The following is a 14,822-nucleotide window of genomic DNA, read 5'->3' as shown; positions in this document are numbered from 1 at the left end:
GCTTTAACCTTAGTTAGTTTAGTCGCTTTCATTTTAGATGTACTTGAACTGTACACAGCTTTTCAAATTCTTGAGGTTCACATAAAATGTGATTCGAACGTGGAATGTTCGATTCCTTGTGTACAATTTAGGGTTCAACTACATCCTCAATAATGACTTTCTCAACAAAGACTTTGTTGCTTTGAATATGTGGCTCTGGAATTGAATATATAACATTATATTTTCTTTGACACTTTGTTTTGGTTTATCCACACTAATGACTGTTACAACTTTATCTTTTCCCGCTAATGGATTTTGGGAATAGTCATCATGTAATGGTGGAGGAATCTTAACAAATCCTAAACCGTTTTCAGAACCCTTTTGTTTACCAGATACTTCAATAATTTCATTCACAAAAAAGGATGAATTTCAAAATTTTTCTAGTTTTCTTTTCAACTCCATAACCTCATTTTCAAGCTCGGTTATCTTAGTTCTTTGTTTGAGAATTTATTGGAATTTTTTTTCATTAATGATCATTTTCACTGAAAGTTCTACTTTCAAATCACGACTACTTACAGGCAATCCCTCATTTTTATCCTTAGATTTCTTTTGTGACTCTAATGATTGTTTGTATGTATCCTTGATTGAAGCAAGTTCTTTCATTAGTGAATCATGTTGAGCATTAATTAAGTCAACTTTTGACTTAAATGTTTCACAATTTGAACAAGACACATTTTTTGATAATTTAACAGAAATAGATGAAGGACTAACCTCACCGATTTTCGCCATGCATGCAAAAGTATTCGGTTGCATATTGCAAAAAACATCTGAGTCTAATTCAGTATCAACTTCACTTTCAGAAGTCAATCTCACTCCACTAGCATCTTGTAAATTATCAACTTGATCAAACATTGCAAGATTACCTTGATTGCCATTGCTCAACAGTCGTTGATTCCAACCATTCCCTTCAACTGTGAGTAGAGCTTGTGATCCCGCAGCCTTTGAAGAATATCCACCATAAGGTTTGTCTTTCACTTCAGTAATATTCTATCTTGAACTTCTGTCTTGAGAACATGGTCCGTTATATTCCTTCTTCGGCTTATCACACTCCTTAGCAAAATGGCCAAACTCTTGACAATTGACGGTAAATCTTTACCAGTTCGTTGCATAAACTTCTTCACTTTTCGTACTATCGTAGCCATGTTCCATTTAAGGTCCATTAGTTCTAGGTCGCCAGGATCAATCTAATCATAGTCTTCGTCAGTCAATTCACTCGTAAAAATTTTGCTACCCACCAAGTTTTCATACGAAGTCATGAATGCACAAAGAAAGACCAAAGTTTGTTCAGCCTCTTTCATATTTATATTCAGTGGTGCAGTGAAGACATTAGCAGTTGATCGACTAGAATTAGCATTTGAGTAAGAAATGCATTATTCGGAGCAGTAGAACTACTCAACGTTAAAGAACCTCCATATAAAGTTGGGTCTTGAGTTTCTTTTGACGACTTTAGCATTTCAAGTCATACTCTCTGTCTTCAACTTTCTACATGAATTCCATTGCAGTAGATCTTCATTCTTAAAGAAATTATTCTCTTTAAGCACTATAAGAAACGTTGAGTAAGAACTTGGAAGAGCATTTTTCACAGTATCAATCTTATCAACCTCACTAGGTTCCATCTTCAGTTTTCATCTCAGCGATAAGATGATTGAACCTTGTGAGCATCTCCTCAACAGTCTTTCCTTTCAATAAATTAAAATTCCAAAACTGAAACTTCAACATAACCTTCTTACTCTGCTCAGTATTTCTCATACTTCTCATTTTAATGTGCTGAAACAAAGAAACACAAATGTTAATCTTTCCCACTTGATGGAAAATATTATCGGGTAATGCCATCGTCAACGTGGAATATGCCTTTGTTTCAATCTCTAAAGCTTTCTTTTCTTCTTGAGAATACTGAGTAAATGCCTTTGGGGTAAAACCAGTTGTTTCACTAACAACCATGGGTACCGTATAAACATCGTCAAGACATCTTGAATAGTCTGGGTGTACAGACCCTAGACGTGCTTTGAATCGTGGTTCCCATTTTGCAAAATCATTAAACGTGGACATTTTGAATGTGACCCGATCTCAGCATCGAGATGTAACATCTGTTGCATTAACATTTTTTAAAATGCGAGTGCGTAATAACCAGCCATCTCAAAATTGAGAAATGTCCAAACTTGATACTTAAAGGTTTAAAAGGTAAATATATGTAACGAATGGTTGTAACGAATGGATAGGCTGTAACGAATGATGAACAATAGCTAGTCAAAAGATGAACAGTATCACGAATGAACTAAGTTAATGTATGAGAGTGACGAATGAGGTGACGAATGACACCCAATCTTCACGAATGAAGATATCGAATAACTCTAAGGAATGAAGATCCAATTGTAACGAATCAACATCTGAATAGCTTGAGGAATGGATGACGAATGTAGTAACGGATGATATGGTGTTTGTTTAACGAATGAACTTGGTACGAATGGGTATCAATGACGAATCAAGTGACGAATGATTGATGACGAATGTGTTTCTATCACGAATAGCTGATAATGAATCAGCTACAGTAGCGAATGAGGTTGTAATTCTATTGTAACTTCGACACGTGGCACGAATCAGTTACACCCTGATAACGAATGACCTTTAATCTTATAGCGAATGGATGAATTCATCATACCGAATGAATATATGAATCTTCAAATCTTCAAGTTTCGATTTACGTATCTGAAATTTTTCGTATCCAAACTCTGATTAAAACAATCACAAACTAATGGATTACACACTCAATTCTCAACCAAATCAAACAAATAACCACTCAACTTACTCGTCTCAAACTCGCGAAGAATCCTGAACAAATCCAAACACTTAATTCCCAATCAAACCAGTCCGAAATCCGGTTAACACCAAAAACAGAAACCTCTGTTTCTTATCCACACAATTCAATCCAAATCCATTCCAAACTCTCACAATAACACAATTCAACATACACAAATACCACAATCTCAATTCCGAATCCAATCCCAACCAATTCAGCCTCTAATGAACATCTCAATATGCTAGTTCAGCTAATATCAGTAAAATCAAACTCAGATCTAAAATTAAACTCAATAAGTTAATTATCCAATCAACTCATTACGAATTACCTTAACACACACACAATCTAACATCCGAAGATCGGATACCACTTGAGAAACACTATAGAGCTTCAGCTCGATTGATCAAATAATATCAATTAAACTATGGATCTAGTTATCTGATATGCGTATGTGAGTAATAGATTAGTGAACTAAGTGTATGAGTAATCAATTGGGTAGAGTAACGGCTTGAGAGAGATAGCTTAAACACTTGTTAAATTACTTAGGCATGAACAACCTATTTATAGAAGACGAATGTCATTCGTTACACATGCCGTAACGAATGGCATTCATTCGTCTTCATTACAATAAGTAACATAATGGTATAGCGAATGACTCATTCGCTATACCTCATTTGTCAACATTCCATGACGAATGGGTACATAACAATAACGATTAAGGTCCATTCGCTAAACATCCTTAACATGGACACGTATAATAGCTTAAACTCTCATTCGTGAAACATGCTTAACGAATGAGCATACATAACTTAACGAATGGCTTGGTAATCACCAAAATACCCTTACATAATAATAATAATAATAATAATAATAATAATTTACAAACGATTACAAATACTCCAGACTACAAAAACCATGTACTAACAATATTGCATCAGTTTGTGGATAGCACACTCTACCTTTTCTTGTTGATTTTTTGAATTTGATGAAGTTCTTAAAAGTAGAAAGATTAGTAGCATTACTTGAATAATAATCGCCTTTTGATGAGTTTGAGATGGGGTTTTGGATAATGTGAATTCCAATGGAGTATTATTACTAAATATAGGTGACGGTATTCTGCATAAATAGTAGACACAGGTAACTAATAATAAAATACTAAAGATACCAGCCAACTTTTTTTTTTAATTCTGACACGGGGTATTTATTAGATCGAATGTACTTACGAATAGATCGATTTTGCCGTATCCAAACTAATAGAAATCCAAGCCATTTCATGAATAAAATGTGACCAATTATCCAACCAACAAAACTACTTGGAAGGCTGTTGCCTCAGCTGGTCTTTTAACCAATTTAATTTCCCAATTTACAAACCTAGAACTTTTGAAGGGAAACTTTTCGAGACTTTGCATCGACCTTACTTTTCGAGTCTTTGTGCAGACCTCACTAACTCAAGTCTAATAGTCAAGCAGGAGGTAAAGCTATGATCGAGGCAGGAAGGAAGAGGCGAAGAACCCTGAACTTGTTTTAATTTTTTGATTATTTGACTACTTTACACTAGGTGCTGCAATTTGAGTTTTGATTATTTGGCCTTTTATTAGTTTACTAAGCTTATTTTTCTCATATTCAAAAGAAATTCTAGTCTTTACAGATTCTATCAATTGTAGTGAAGAGGATATTCAAAGAATTTTTATATTTTTACTGTTAATTCAATTCCAACTAAAATAACTCAAATTCGAATCGGTCTTTTCAAATCTTTAGCTACAACCACTTCATGCGATCACTTTACGAAACTAACCTAAAAACACAAACGAATACAAGAAAGTTTTCTCCAAAAGAAAGTTAAGCCGTTGCAGTGAATCATTACAGCCTCGGTTTGCGTCATACACATCAAACATATAAACAGTCAATAACAATAATGATAACAGTACTTCAGAGAACTTATTAACACAAATTTAAGACCTGACATCTTTAAGCCCGCCACCTTTCTCAAGCTCACCAACCAGGTCCCTGAGAGCCGGAACCTTCATGGCTAGGGTCCTATACAATCTAGAATACCGAGCCCTGGTTCCATCAGCAGTTCTAGCCACCGCAAGTAGACTCAGAGCCTCGGGTAGTTTACTAAATACTTCTTTTATCTCTTCCAAGCTCATGTTTTCTAGAACCGTGGGCCTTGGGACAGCCCTAACAATCTCACCGCCTTTAGGTTCTTGGACCCGATCATCGGCTTTAATTACAAGTTCAGAATGTGAATTTGCTCCACATTTGATGATGAACGGGGTTGTGGACCCCGTGTTGAAATGTAACACGTTCCATTGTGCCACGTCAGTTTCGGCAGTTAAAAGATCATCTGTGGCGTCCCTTGATGTCCCTTGGAATTTGTCATCCTCCTCAACAATGGACTGCAAAATAAAATAATTGATACTGTCGGTGTCAAAATTTCATATGGGTCGGACGTGATTTAACCATATACATACCTTAAAAAATATCCACATGGGTCGGCCGAACCCCTACACCTTTGGTGTAGGTCCGCCAATGACCTTAACCGTCCCAGCCCGTTTTGACTAAGCCAGTTCAGCTCGTTTTAAAGTAAAGCCTATATTTTAATATACGCCTAATTACCTAAATTTTAATATATGTATATATATATAATGTGCGTGTGTTAATATAAATAAAGTAAAAAAAAGTTAAAAATTTTAAGAAGTTAAAAAATAATGAGCCGCAAGCAGACTCAAGCTCAACATTTCAGCTCGTTAAGATAAACGAGCAAACCCCGAGCCCACCCTGAGTTTTGAGCCATTAGGTATAAACATATATCTTACATCTACAACACGACGGGCGTTCGCAATGTTCCTCTCAGCACATGGATGGTCAATTTCAAGCAAGGAAGACAACTGTGCAGAAAGATCATCTAATGATGTAACCAGTGCTTTCTTCTTGCTTCTACTCATTATATTAACTGAAGATTGCCTAAGTATTTCCTGTTAGGTTAAGACTTGATTAATCAAAAACCGATTATATAATTTAAACCCTAAATATATAAAAAATATTAAGAACCTTAATCTGCTTTAGAATATTATCAAGGGCAATTAAAGATGCAAGTCGTGCATCTTCCGCAGCAGAAGAAGGATTTCGGATTGGTGAACCACTGTCTTCTAATGTTAATAATGCATTATCGCCTTTCATCTGTTGCAGAATCTGATCACATAACACAATTTATTAGAATATTAATACTAACACAATTTATTAGAATATTAATACAAATAAAAGTAATAACAATAAAAAGTTTTTGGGCTTTTGAAAACCATTTGATTTCGGTTTTTACAATTATTTTTGTTAATCAATAATTAACTGATAATTACACATGTTTACGTAAAACTCTGACATATACGCCTATACCATTCAACAATTTCTTATTAAAATCGTTTTTTGAGTTACAATTTGGTTGTTTCAGCTCAATTCAGTTTTTTCAGTTTTTGGTTAGCAACAAAAAGTAGGGGTGGTTTTGGTTTTTTTCAGCTTTTAGATTTTTGAAACCCGTTCGTTTTGGTTTTCTCGGTTTTTACAATCTGGTTGGTTTTGGTTGTTTCGATTTTACCATTTGGACGAATTTGGGCCTGAAACGTCGGGCCCAAATTTTTCTGTAAAAAATTAATTGATCGTTACACGTTTGGCCCTAAAACTTTGAACCACACCAATTTATTAATTTCATAAATCACCTAAGATCAGTATTTGGTTACGATTTGGTTATTTTGGATCAGTTTGTTTTTTGTTGATAGCAAAAAAACGTTTTCAAAACATAAAACTAAACTGTCGGCTTTTTGTTGGGTTCGACTATTTTGATTCGGTTAACTCGGTCATTCCGGTTACCATTCAGTTATTTCGATTTCATACAAACCACCAATAAAAAGTAATACACTTGCCTTTCTTCTCTTGTGATCAACAGACTCCAAAGCTGAACGAAGTTTAGCTACTTGTGCAGCGTCTTCCGCTGCCTCAGTTGCTAACGTACCCGCAATATCCTAATAAGACACACACACAAGCATAGATATAGAAGATATATTTATAAACAAAAAGTTGTGTAAACCAAAAGAAAATATTTAGGGTTTACCTTGAGGTGCTGCAACTGAGAATTATAAACCCGTTTTGCATACTCTACTAACAACTGCCCGAGTGCATCAGTGACAGGTGGCATTGCTGCACCGAGGCCCGCCATCCAACCGTCCATAATTGCAGTAGAAAGAAGCTCTAACTGACCAGTGACCCCACCAACAGCATCCACACCACTGACCGAAAGAAAGTCAAAATTCATTGCAAGCCATGATCTGATCTGGCGTTGCAGCTCGCCAGCTGGCATGTGAACAAAAAGGGCAGCAAGTGCCTTGTTCCCTGTTGCAAATGCTTTTGCATCATCAGTTATTTCCCTAAGTTTAGCACCTGTTACATGCTGTCTCCATGATTCCTGTACAAAATATTTAGTTAGTAGTTTGAAATTTTTTATTGAAAAAAACTACGCGAATGGTCCTTGTGGTATGTGACGTATGTCCGAATTTCACTTTTGGTTAACAAGTATGAGAAAGTACACTGCTTGTCCATGACATGGACGGCGGTTAGATTTTCTCTTAACTTATAAAATGACTAAAAATAGCCTTTAATGCATACATATCACACACACACACATATATTATATATAACACGAACTAGTCATTTCACACTAGAGACCATTTTATGTTACGTTCGTGTATAAGTTTGGAATACTGTCTACTGGTGTACTTTCCCGTACTTGAGAACAAAAAGTGAATCAAGACATACTACAGAAATCATTCGTGTAATTTCTTCTATTACTTTTTTTAGAATACATACCTGGTCAATTCCCCGTATCTTGAGAACAACAGATGATAACTTTGACTTTTTTTCTGGTTTTAAATTGACTCTGAAACCGTGTGTATTGCCATCAACTACTAACGCGTTTTTAATGGTGGGATCGTAACGTCCCGGAGATCTTCCCGGGCTGCTACCTCTGCTTGAGCTTCTGCTGTGTCCGATGGTCGGTTTTTCTAGAAATCTCTCAACCGCAGGAACCTAATATTGTCAAGGACTATTTAATTAAGTAAAATGTCTATACAGACTATGTTTCATCTCCAACCTAAGGGGCAAAAAAATGTTAAAAATAAGAACTTGGCTAACAAAAACAGATGCAAGTATGCATGGGTCGGTTTGGGTCAGTTTTAGGCTCAAACCGAACCGAAAACCAAAAAAAATCGGTTTTGATTTTTGGTATTCACAATGGATTCGGTTCGGCTACAGATTTTTTCAGTTTTAACATTTGGCCTTGAATTATTGAACTTAAAAAATAAATGGGACAAAATAATGAATTTGGGCTATTATTTTTTCTTTTTGTTAATTATTACCCATCAAGGTCATAATCTTTTAGCTACACCATTTATAAATTTCTTATAAATTACATAAAATCAGTTATTTCTGTTCGGTTAGATTCATAGTTATCAAATGCGATAACCACTCGAAAGCGTTGAGGCTTTGCCTAGCGCCCAGAATAAAAGCGCAAAAAAAGCGCCCGATTTAAAAAAAACGCACACTAAAAAAACAAAATTTTGACTAAAGTAGAACACCTTAATAGGAAAACAAAGATTCATTCTTGAAACAGTTTATAGCATTAGTCATCTTTACCATAATTTGAGATATAAAATAATAATAGTTATATAAGTATATATTAAAATTTAATATATACTTATATAACTATAGTTATTTTATATCTCAAATTATGGTAAAGATGACAATCTAAATACTAAACAACATATATTGTGTTATTTATAAAATCGTGCTCTAGCTTTGTTTTGTGATATGCAAAGCAATTGTCGTTCATTATAAAGAGATAGAGAGAGAGAGAGAGAGAGAGAGAGATATTAGAGTTCATTATAAAGAGAGAAGAGAGAGGTTAGAGTTAATATTGTTAATATGATGAATTTTAGGTAAGTTGATAAATCAAATAAATTCAAGATAAAAATAGAAAGTAACAAAAATAGGGAATTGCCTATTATCCTCCAAAAATAGCGCCTTCAGTTATGGTAGGCGGTGGACCACCGATTTCGCCTAAAAACTCACCTAGGCGCCAAAGCGCAACGCTTTTAATAACTATGGTTAGGTTTAAAAAAAATAAAACTAAGTCATCAGTTTCTCTCAGTTTGGTTGCGTCGGTTATTACAGTTATGGGTTGGTTATTTCGGTTTCATGCACACACCTAAGTAAATATATCGTACGACAAACAGGTTGAAAGTCGTCCAGAGTGTTTTTTTCAATGCATAGTACCCCGTACATTACTTTATACAAAAAGTTTGATCATACGGTTAAATTCAAAGTGATGCGGGTAGACCCGAGTACCCACCAATTTTGACCTATACCCAACTTGACCAATCTACCCATGTGACACCTTTAGAAGGCATCAACAACAGTGCCTTAATAGTTAAATAAAGAGAGTAATGACAGCTGTCACCTTGATAGATTGCAGCTCTGGTGACCTGGCAAGAAGTGATCTTATGTACAAAATTCTAACACGGGAAACAAGCATGGTGTCCATCACTCTATGTGGCTCCATTTTTCGTATAAACGCAAAAACTGCATCTCTTATTTCAGCAAGTATTTCATGTTCGCGTGAAGCACCCGCTTTAATAACCGCAGCCAAAACCTGCACCATTCATATCATCACTTAAAAGTTAATTTCAAAATCCAAAAATTCAAAATATAACAAGTGATTACAAAATTTAAAAGTAATAATAATCATACCAGCATTAGTAACTTATTTGCTCCATCAGAAATAGCTGCAAGACCATCATATTGTTCCAAGTCAAAATCATTTAGAGCCGAAGTAAGATACTCCCCTGCGGGTGTTGACTTTATCTTGTCTTGACCGGGTTTGACCAAAGCAAGAGTACCATCAGCCTTCTTCTCGGCTGACAAAGGTACAACCTCCATTCCACCCTCTTTATTACTGCTGTCACGTCTGTAAACCATATAAAGTGAAATAGTATTTAGATTAACTACTGAAAACAATACATACATATGCAGTTAATTATAAATTAATATAATTCACCTTCCAAGGTCAGGAGACTGATTTGAAATTTTAGGTGGTGCTCCCAATGCCTGAGAAAATAAACTTAAGAAATTTTAAAGAAATTATTGGCGGGAAAATGTTGTCGGAAGAAAGAAATAATAACCTGTTGGCTTCGAATTGAAGACGCCTTCTCGGTTAATCGCTCAAAAAGTTTCTCGTTTTCTTCATGCAGCCTCTGAAAAAGTGTTTAACCGCATTAGCAATAATTCTTTTATTATCTTATTTAAGTTATTTGTTTGTTATTTTTATGTCAACTAAACCATGAAAGTAGCATACCTCGATTAGGGCATCACGTTTCAGGAGTTCCTCTTCAAGTTTCTTGGTAACAGCTGCAGACTCAATGCCTTCTGTTGACTCTGAGCTGACTTTGGACTTGTTCTCATTTAGTTGTGCCTCCATTGCTTTTAATTTTGCCTACAACATAACAATGTAAAAAAACAATACTCAAATATCATAAGTTGATTGCAAAACAATATGAATTTTTACAAATGTAACATTATAGCTTATTAGACTCCTTCATTATCATATACAAGGTTAGCGCCTTTTTCTTTTTCATTTTTTTCCTTTCAAAACCTCATTTTATGAGTCATTTATTGCTCGAGACACCATATTTTTATTTATTTAAACCTTCATAATTTACAAATATGAAAATCCACACCGAAACATATAGTATTTTTGTATATTGTTTTTATTTATACACACACACACATACTGTTTAATTTTTTATATTATTCAGGACGTCATCGGTTCTTAAATCCAATTCGACCAATGAACCTATAAAACAACAGGTTCGCTTTTGAGCCAAGTTCCGACCCAGTTTAGTATTCATGTTTCAATAATAAGAAAATGGTTTGATTCCTACATATGGAAGATTAATCAAATCAATACGGACCAACCATTGCTTTCACCAATAGTTATATTTATTTGATAAGTGTCAGATCTTATTAAAAAACATTAGAAAACCCCAATAAACACATTTTTTGTGCAAAACAAATGACGAAATTATGGTGATGTGAAAAACTCAAAACTGATAACCAACCTGTAAAGTCTCGACTATTGAATCATGTTGTTGTGACTGCAATTTCTGGTCTTGCACTTGCTTAAGTAATAAAGCTACTTGATTTCTCAGATCATCGTTTTGTTCCTTCTCAATCTTATGTTTTTCAGCAAGCATAATGTTTTCAGCCTGTACCAACCACAATAAGAACAAAATATTATGTCAAAAAGAATATAACAAGGTATTAAAGTATGATTGTAAATTCAAAAACCTTTAAATCTGACTGCAGCGTGAAGGAAACTTTCCAGGCTTTTTGAACTTCATTAAACAACAACACACATTGATCATTTGCAACTTTAAGTGCTTGTTTTAGTCCTGCAACTTCTTGCTTCAGATCATGATTTTCTTTTTCTCTTTCATAATATTCCTTGCGAGCGTCATTTGCCTACATAATGAAATGTAAATTATACTTTTTTATTTTTGTTTTTCAGAAAGAGAATTTTGAAAATGCCAACTTACAATATCTTTCCACTTTTTAATAGTGTCACGGTTTCCAAGACTCAGTACCGTGTTTCTAGCTCTAGCAGAGAAATTTAGAGAAGATAAAGTCTCAGACAAATTTGAAATGTTTGGACTTATGTTTACAATCAGCAAGGTTTTTGAGCTTCCACCTAGGATGAATTGATGAAAAATCATTTTAAAAAACATACATCAGTATGCCTGTAAACAAAACTGAATGTTCAGTGATTCAGTTGTTAATCACTTGGCTAGAACTTCGTTTATTTAATAAGCATACGAACATTAACAGAAAAAAAAATTTCTAACATTTAAATTAACGAGCATGAACATGTGTCCTGTTTGTTCATTTAAGTTCTTGAAGGTTCGCTTATGTTTGTTCCTTTATGTTCGTTTACTTACATTCGCTAATGCCCATTCATTTATGTGTGTTTACATAATTATTTAAATTCATTATTTGCTAAAAATACTAGCTGGTTCACCTTGTATCAACCCATCAAATTTAAAAATTAAAATCAAACCAATCAGCTAACGAATTGAACAAACGAATAGAAAATTGTTCACTTTCCTTCATTTACGCTCGTTCATTTTCGTTCGTTAATGTTGGTTCATGTAGAAAGCACTTTCTTAATGAACGAACATGAACAAGAAAATTCATTTGTTTAAATGTTTGTGTCCGGACGTTTGTTCGGTTAAAGTTAAGCGAACAAACACAAACAACCCCCCCCCCCATTTGTGTTTCTTCAGTTCGCATACAGGCCTATACATCATAACCAAATTAACAATAACTTCTAACATGACAAAATCATGTGATTTAAAAGTACCAAGTGAATCAGCAAGGACTTTTGTAAGCATAGAGTTCTCATAAGGAACATCTTCTTTGTTAGATGTCAAAGAAGCTAACACATCGCCCAACCTACATTAAAACCGTAACCAGTTACAAGATTTCAGATCAGAAACTTACGATGTTCATAAACTTATTAACTTAAAAGGTTATAATAGTTGCATACGCAGAAAGTGATTTCATGACATGTAGCATATCTGTAGTCTGCTCCCCGTTTTCATCTTCCAGACCTAGGCTTTGACTTCCAGCCAAGTCAACAAGTGAAGCTTGCTATATATGTTTTCGCCGGTGATCAAATTGTCATAATATATATGTATGGTGATAATCCTGTGGAGAAATAAAAGCGGAACTTTTTAGGTTATTTATCTATGTAATGAATGTATGCATATTATTTAGAAAGAACTATAAATATACAAGAATGAACAGCTACAAGTTAAGAGGCTAAAACTATTTATAAAATAAACTGTTACACAAATGTTTTGACAAACTATTAGAAAGTAAGTCAAGAAATCAAACACATACAGATGAGAACTATTGATCTTGGTGATGTCACCACTTCTACTTGATAGTGCCTTCTTAACGAGTTTAGAAAACTCTAGAGGATTGTCAACCTTTTCCTGGACAAGATCTACAAAAGAATCTAGTGAACCCATTCGAACCTTTGATAAACCACTCTCTGCCCTCCAATAGCAAATCATGCGTCTATAAAAACAAAAGCAAATTATCAAAACCTTGGTAAGATTTGTGTCAATGAATGCGTTTAAACTATCAACGAAGTTTTTTAATAGAAAAGAATAGCAGACCTGCTCGTTATGAAGCTCAACAATCGTTACAAAAAAGTTAAATCGAGATGTCGAAGTTGTATCTGAGTTGGACATGTCAAACAACTCTTCAAAGCATCTGGCATATAAACCACGATCATGGCTAGAACCTTCCTGCGGGGATTTAAGTCACATCATTTAATATGGATCTTTACAGCACAAAAATATGCATAGAGTTGAGAAATATGAAACAGACCATTGTATGAGTCTTTCCCCGAACATGTTTGCCCATAAGCAAATATAGAAAATTATGCCCATCCAAAGCTGACTGACAAATGGTTGTACATCTGTGAAAACTTCAGCTACAATGCCAAAGATGTCATATGTTTTTTGGTCAGCGTAAACCACAAATTATCATAAAAAATTGTCTGGCACATGTGGCATGCCATACCTTGCCCGATATGCGGTCCATAAACCCTGTCAAATTCATAATCTTTCTTCGGGTTGGATACAGTATCATCACCAGTATTGACTCGTATGGTAAAATCATCAGGAAATTCAACAACCGATGGGCCTTCGTCCTCAAAAAGTGGTCTTGTTCTACAAAAGACCTTTATGTTCCCTGATATTATAAAAGAAGCATTCAGATTAAAAAAGAACATGTAGGTCCCGTGTAAGAGATACTTGTTATATTTCATCTTTACAAACTTTCTATCAAAATAAATATTTTTACCCTAATTGAACAAATTCAAATCAATTGTCTTCAAATGAAGAGATATTTAGAATAAGAGATACTCCTAAAATGACGAAACCATGATTACCTTTGGCAGTTAATAACTCGTTAAATAACCTTTTCTTCTCCTGTATAAGTGGAGCAACTTTAGCTTCAGCTTCAAGAGCAGCCTGATCTGAAAGTAACGGGATTGTTGGTGTGTACCACATATCAGGACGGGGGTCCATAAAAGCAGGAATTGAAGCAAGGCGTATGCGTACCTAGCTTACGAGTCTTATCAGCAAGAACACCTAGATATCGTGTGAGTCGATCAAGTTTTGCGTTAGAGTATTCCTGAAGATCAACAGCTTCTTGTCTCAAGTATGCATAATCTTGTCTAAGGTGCTGTCAATTGTGTTATACTAATAAGTTAGTGAATGGCAATATATAAATGTAGAGGCATGAGGGAGGTAAGAGAAGGTGAATATACGTAGTTAGGAAGTGGAAATGATAAGTTGTAAAGAAGGAATGGTAATAACAATAACATATAAAAGTGAAGGTATGGAATAATAATAATACTACAAATACCTTGAGGCTATGGTTGAGACTGTTGAGTTTGGTAGCAAGAGCCTGTTTGTAAGAATGCGGCACGACTGAGGGCGTGGAGATGGAGTATCTGCGAGTAAGAGGAAGAGGAGCTGCTGGTGGCTCAAAACCACTCACCTCCCAGTTCCATCTGTTTTGGTTGTTATTGGACATTGAAAACCCTAATTCCTTCTTCTTCTTCTAATTATTAATTAAAAGGTAATTTGGAAATGGATATGACGGAGATGAAGAAGAAGATAGTCCTCCGACCACCACCACTCTCTCTCTCTCCTCAAATGAAATCTTTGGTTGTGATAATTTTCCCCTCTTTTCCAAATCCTCTCTTTCATTTCACTCTCATATATTTATAAAATTTTTATGTTTGAAACTTATTCAACATTTTTTTATTGTTTTTCCATATAAGTAGATTTTCTCTATTTTTAAA

The 14,822-nt window shown here is 34.7% G+C and overlaps 1 pseudogene across 1 annotated transcript; it reads right to left on the bottom strand.

The window, feature by feature from the left end:
- Positions 1-4,752: 4,752 nt before the first annotated feature.
- Positions 4,753-14,557, bottom strand: LOC143606758 (kinesin-like protein KIN-14B; annotated as a pseudogene). The gene is made up of 23 exons (XR_013148810.1): positions 14,381-14,557; positions 14,074-14,197; positions 13,902-13,988; positions 13,532-13,702; positions 13,337-13,442; positions 13,093-13,254; positions 12,842-12,993; positions 12,486-12,646; positions 12,300-12,391; positions 11,479-11,630; positions 11,231-11,404; positions 11,002-11,148; positions 10,239-10,376; positions 10,066-10,137; positions 9,942-9,991; positions 9,635-9,851; positions 9,345-9,536; positions 7,697-7,915; positions 6,945-7,295; positions 6,757-6,855; positions 5,891-6,031; positions 5,656-5,814; positions 4,753-5,235 (listed from the first exon to the last, which is right to left on the bottom strand). The product of XR_013148810.1 is annotated as a kinesin-like protein KIN-14B (transcript).
- Positions 14,558-14,822: the final 265 nt, after the last annotated feature.

The sequence above is a fragment of the Bidens hawaiensis genome, unplaced genomic scaffold (genome assembly GCF_021521415.1).
Source record: "Bidens hawaiensis isolate Kalapana, Puna unplaced genomic scaffold, B.hawaiensis_p1.1 tig00076990_1, whole genome shotgun sequence".
NCBI classification, from domain to species: Eukaryota; Viridiplantae; Streptophyta; class Magnoliopsida; order Asterales; family Asteraceae; genus Bidens; species Bidens hawaiensis.
This window is presented reverse-complemented; position numbering and strand designations above follow the sequence as displayed.